The sequence below is a fragment of the Lepeophtheirus salmonis genome, chromosome 12, assembly GCF_016086655.4.
Source record: "Lepeophtheirus salmonis chromosome 12, UVic_Lsal_1.4, whole genome shotgun sequence".
Taxonomy (NCBI): Eukaryota; Metazoa; Arthropoda; class Copepoda; order Siphonostomatoida; family Caligidae; genus Lepeophtheirus; species Lepeophtheirus salmonis.
Genome location: NC_052142.2, coordinates 4,469,752 through 4,475,751, shown reverse-complemented (window position 1 = coordinate 4,475,751; position 6,000 = coordinate 4,469,752). Strand labels below are relative to the sequence as shown.

At 28.3% G+C, this 6,000-nt stretch overlaps 2 long non-coding RNA genes across 10 annotated transcripts in view; one reads left to right on the top strand and one right to left on the bottom strand.

The window, feature by feature from the left end:
* Positions 1-2,302: 2,302 nt before the first annotated feature.
* The window catches only part of LOC121127063 (uncharacterized), a 30,378-nt gene continuing 26,680 nt past the window's right edge, over positions 2,303-6,000 (bottom strand). For 5 of the 9 annotated variants that reach the window (XR_011782844.1, XR_011782848.1, XR_011782849.1 and 2 more), the window contains one exon: positions 2,303-4,963. This is a non-coding gene — a long non-coding RNA (uncharacterized lncRNA). Of the gene's footprint in view, positions 4,964-5,413; positions 5,474-6,000 lie in introns of all 9 variants that reach the window. The other 4 variants (XR_011782847.1, XR_011782851.1, XR_011782850.1 and 1 more) reach the window with 1 other exon arrangement.
* Positions 5,300-6,000, top strand: part of LOC121127064 (uncharacterized) — a 33,665-nt gene continuing 32,964 nt past the window's right edge. The window contains exon 1 of the long non-coding RNA XR_005867485.2: positions 5,300-5,443. This is a non-coding gene — a long non-coding RNA (uncharacterized lncRNA). The remainder of the gene's footprint in view (positions 5,444-6,000) is intronic.

The window sequence follows — 6,000 nt, the reverse complement described above, 5'->3', positions numbered from 1 at the left end:
GGATCCCCAAAACACTTATAGACTTCTGCGCACGCATTTTGCATGTTTTTTTACCTCAGTAAACTGTTATTTTATACAATACCTAAAGTTGATAATATTGTAGAGAAAAACGCGTACAAGGAGAAGGGGGAAAAAAGACATATGGTATCATTGTTTAAAATACTGATGTGATTATCATCTGCCTGCATTATTATGATTTTTGAGGGTATAACGAAAGTATTTATTAGCAAAATGTTTAATGAAGATATACTATGTATAATTGACTAAGACGTTTTTTTATCCGTTACAGTAGATTTGAAAACGTCACACTCCATGAAATTGTAATTCATTATTAACCTTATTCTCAGAATAGCTAATGAAACGACAAAATAGAGTATTTTGAAATATATTTGAAGTTCTAGGTTTAAAAAAGAAGGCTTTAATTAAATATAATCTAGATACTAAAAAATAAATCACCATAAATTTATGTTAAATATACAAAATTAAACCATTGGAATTATATAACTAATAACAATAAATTATATATAGGTACAGAATATTGAAATAATAGATTGATCCAAATAATATTTTCTTGTTCTGACATCGGAATCCAGTTAAATATATCATAACTTTAGGTTGTAAAACACAAGCGAGACGAGGAGTTGAATCAAAAAGATAATGACCCCTTTTCTTCATGTAGAAGTTGCTATATACAACTGTGCACAGGATAGATATATCTCTACCGATGAGATCTATCTAATTATTAATGATAAAGTAAATGTCAAAATCATAAAATTAGACAATAAATATACTAATAAAAAAAATGTTAGAAATTAATTTTTGATTGATAGAAGAAGACGTATATTATTTAATCAATGATGCCATAAGTATTTCTTCTCTTTTCCTCACACGCTTTTATTTTCTTACCAAAAATTATCACCCTTAACAATACCAACACTTTGTGTGTCACAGTGCTATCCCTTTTCCTATCCTCTTGGCCTGAATATCAGACCACCATACACAGACATGAATATTTAAGGGTGATAATTTTGGTAAGAATAGAAAAGCGTACGAGGAAAAATAAATAAATACGCATGGCATTATTGATTAAATAATATAACGGGGGAAAATATTTTTTGACGCTCTTAATAAGGAGTAATATCGCCGGATATAACTACATAATTAGCTTTTGCTCTTTAAGATGGATGTATTTCTAACATTTTTTTTCTATTAATATATATTTATTGTCTAATTTTATGATTTTGACATTTACTTTACTATTAATAATTAGTTAGATCTCATTGGTAGAGATATATCTATCCTGTGTATATGGCAACTTTCACATGAAGAAGTAGGGTGATTATCTTTTTGATTAAACTCGACGTCTTGCTTGTGTTTTGCAACCTAAAGTTATGCCATATTTAACTGGATTCCGATGTCAGAACAAGAAAATATTATTTGGATCGATCTATTATTTCAATATTCTGTATATACAATTTATTGTTATTATTAGTTAAATGATTCTAATTGTTTAATTTTGTATCTTTAACATAAATGTGTGATGGTATATTTTTTAGTATGTAGATTATATTTAATTAAATCCTTCTTTTTTAAACTTGGAACTTCAAATATATTTTGAAATACTCTACTTTGTCGTTTAATTATCAATTACTCTGAGAATAAGGTTCATAATGAATTACAACTTCATGGATTGTTACGTTTTCAAATCTACTGTAACGGATAAAAGACGTCTAAGTTAATTATACGTAGTATATCTTCATTAAACATTTTGCTAATAAATACTTTCATTATACCCTCAAAATAATGATAAAGCAGGCAGCTGATAATAAAATAAGTATTTTAAACAATGATACCATATGTCTTCCCCCCCCCCATCTTCTCCTTGCACGCGTTTTTCTCTACAATATTATCAACTTTATGAATATTAAATGTCCTTTAAAGTGGGAGCAGCTTTTGCATTAGGCAAATCCTTATTACAAAAACTAGTAATAGAAACTGTCATGGTTAGTATTTCATTTTTGAGGAGGAAACATATCATAATTCATAATCATATAAAAATAACTAACCTGTAACTACTAACAACGTACGAGTAATTTTTTTTTTTTTAATAAGTTTTAGAAACGTTTAAAGTTGTAATGTGATGAAATTTGAGATTGTGTATTTTAAATTCTGGATCGCTGATAAAAGCGGTAAAAACATATGGAGTTACGAAGAAGATTTGATGTTTTTGCATCACGTCTTTCTAAACATGGAAATGTAGTCCCAAAGATGTTCAAACTAGAACAACACATTAAAAATCGAATGTACGTTATAAATTTAATAATGTATAAATATCACATAATTAATTCGAATTCTGAACATTCCAATTTTATTAGTGGGTTAACCAAGATCCTTATCTTCTACAAAATTCCCCTCCATATCGTGAATCATCCAAATTTTGTTAAGTTTATGTATATTTACTCTATAAAAGTCCCTCTCGCTTCTCCATGACCAAGTTAATAGAGTCTCAAAGTAAAGAAGTGTCTTCCAATAAAAGAAATATTCAAAACACTTGAATGGAAGAGTATATTTCTTACATTGGAAGAAACTACAGACACTCGACAGCAATTTATGACTTCAGTGTAGTTGGAACTTTATTTGGTTATTTAAGGATCTTCCTTATATCATCAATTTAGAAGATATTACGAAATCCGACAATATAACGATTATAAAAGTTCCTTTAAAAAGTATCAGCAACGTTCTTAGTTCCGATTTCAGAAGCAAAAACTGAAATTTTTCATAAACGTTGAAGCTTCATGTTAAAGTCAAGCAGTCGAAAACCTTCAACAACATTTTTCAATGTCACTTGCCTAGCTCATGATCGTAACAGAATAATACGAGTGAGCATAATAATATTAGTATCAATATATAAAATTAAGAGAATTAGTTCCTGATACCATAAATCACGATATCGAGTTTCTTAAATACAAAAATACTCCTATACTTAACTCTGATTTTAAGAGAGTTTACAGTGTGATGTCGGATATAATGTACAGAAAAGGTTCCGTGTGACAGAAATTCACACCAAGGATATTATGATCATGAAGTAGAACATTGAATGACTAAACATTGGAGATTTACTACGATGATAGTTAAATGATTTAATAAATCATACAAATATTATTATTTATTTAATTTATTACATTTTTAGTTACTTAAATTTAGCTATTGGAACCGTTGTCTACAATGATGGATGAAATTTCGCCCATTATAGACGTTGACAGCTGTAATAAGTATTAAAATTTAAAGTTAAAGTAATAATTTCTAATTATTACTACATTTATAATTTTACTAATATCCTTGAATGAACCCCTGTCAGAAAGGACTTTATTAATTTCCGATATACCACTGATAACTCGTGCAGAATCAAAGGTAACAATAAGAGGGTTTTTTATTTAAAAAACTTGCCATCGTGATTAGTGGTTTCAAGTGGCCATTCTCTCAATGTGATGTGTCCCTTGTCTTCCCCTATTCCCTCCTGACATTTAGCTTTAAAATGTTCATGATGAATATCACGGCATATATTTTCAACGATCAGCTTGGGAGTAGCAGCAATCTCTCTTTCAATGCTTTAATAGTTACCTGGATGGGATTCAAATTTTGTTTAATGTTGTGTCATTCAGAATAGTTCATTCAGGATCATTGATATTATATTGTTTTGTTTATCTTTCTTGTACTAATTTTTATTTGTATATAGATATTATCTATTTTATTTCAGTAATACGGGAGTGGATGAATATAATTGCACTATAAGTGCAATGGTTAATATTTGAATGTAAAAAGCACAAAGCCCAGACCACCTTATTATCAGATGTCCATATATCCCATATGAAGGATATCAAGCCATGCATCAAGAGTATGAATATCTTCGTATTCTTAAAATAATGAAATTTACAGATATGTGGGCTTGTAGATCTGAGTTTTTTCTGATCGGGCGATCAATTGCGATATGATGATATTATATCGCTGATCGCAGTATTGCAATCGGTCCTGATCTTTATATCGCTATATCACAACAGAATTAGAAAAAAAAAATGCGATCCGATAAATTAGTACAAAATTACATATATTGTGATAGTGCTGTGGTTATCGAGGCCAGTCTTTCTCTTGAGAATTCTCTCAAAGTCTATGTCTTAGTATTGAGTCTAATACATTCGGTCTTGGTCTTGGTCTCCAACTAAAAATACTGGTCGTGTTCTCGGTCTTCATTTTTGTCTTGAACATTATAACATCGGCTTGACTTGGTCTCGCTTCTTATGTATGTAGAGAGAACTGATTTCGGCCGATATTTATAAGTAGGAATTTTTGGTACTGCAAAAAGTGCAGAGTGTTTTCTTCATCAAATGTCCCAAAAAGATGGATACGACCAAGCAGGAAGTGGAAAGATACTTGGGTGATGACTTTGAAGGTCTGGAAATGATCTTTACCCACCGGAGGCCCAAAAAGGTATTTTTTAAATATCGTTCTTCAAACTAGTGACAATAGCGAGCGTTTGTTCCCTAAGGCCAAACAGATCCTGAGGAGGACTGACAGAGGCTGAGAGACAGCAACTTTGAGAAACAGCTCCTGTTAATGTCAAATAAAGAGCTAGAAGAGAAAAAAATTATGTAGATATTTTATTATGCGCTGACAGACTATATTTTAATATTTTTTACATATATTTTATTATTTGCCTATATTTTAGTTTTTTTCTAAATATATTATATTTTATAATTATAATAAAATGTTGTATATAAATACATTCAAAAAAGGTGTATAAATCGATAATTTAAGTTTATAAGGTATATATAGGCTTAAAGAAATTGTATATTTGAATTTGAGTGCAATTAAATTGATCGGATCGCTGATCGCAAATGGTCCTGATTGTCATATTGCAGTGAATTTTTGATCGGATCGCAATTTTTGTTCTTGATCGCTCACAGGCCTGCAAAAATGAAATAAATAATTGAAAATAACTATATAATTAAGTAAGATTTAAGATCAAATTCTGCTGTAGTAGGACATATACCCCATTAATGTTTATAATAATTTAGTTTTTCTTAATTGCAAAATTGTTATTGCCAAGAATCAGTTTCAATATTATGAAGTATCCCAAAAATCTATTCCATTATCATCGCTGAGACCAATAAAATTATAAACACGTTATCGAAATTTTATATTAATGTCACATATTTACCCAAGCTTTATATAAACATGAATAAAATTGTTTTCTCTATTTGTTAAAAATAGATCTTTATCTTATGCAAATTTGATAGTTTGTAAGCTTCCTTTACGCATGTTAAAAAAAATATTTTCATATAATGGACCTATTACATATATATTCAAATAAATTTTTCAATAGTGTTTATTCTAAGATACTTTTCATTGTACTTACAAGTCCAGTATTAGTTCTTATTTCATTGAAGTAAGTATAATTTGTTTAATATAAAAATACCTGTAAAATTAATTAATATTATTTTTTTTTTATTTTTTTTTCAAAATTAATTAATATTATTTTTTTCAAAATTAATTAATATTATTTTTTTAATTAATATTATTTTTTTCAAAATTAATTAATATTATTTTTTTCAAAATTATTTAATATTAATATAATAGCTTTTTAATGGTAAATAAATTTATTAAATATTATTTAATTGCTGATAATTTTTGTAAAAATATATGGAGTTACGACGAGGATTAAAGAATTCTGGTGTGCTGTCTTTGTAATTATGAAACTATACTCCTGAAAATATTCCAAGTATAACAACACCCTAAAACCCAAATTCACGATAGGAATTTGGAATTTTATACAAGTCATATAATTAATTCCAAATCTGAACATTCCAATTTTACTACGGATATAACCAAAATTGTTGTACAAAAAGTTTCTTGCAATATTTCACTCCATATCGTTAATATTATGTTGCATATCATTTGTTTTACTCATATACTGAACAGAATAGTTACTCTCTGTCCTGATTT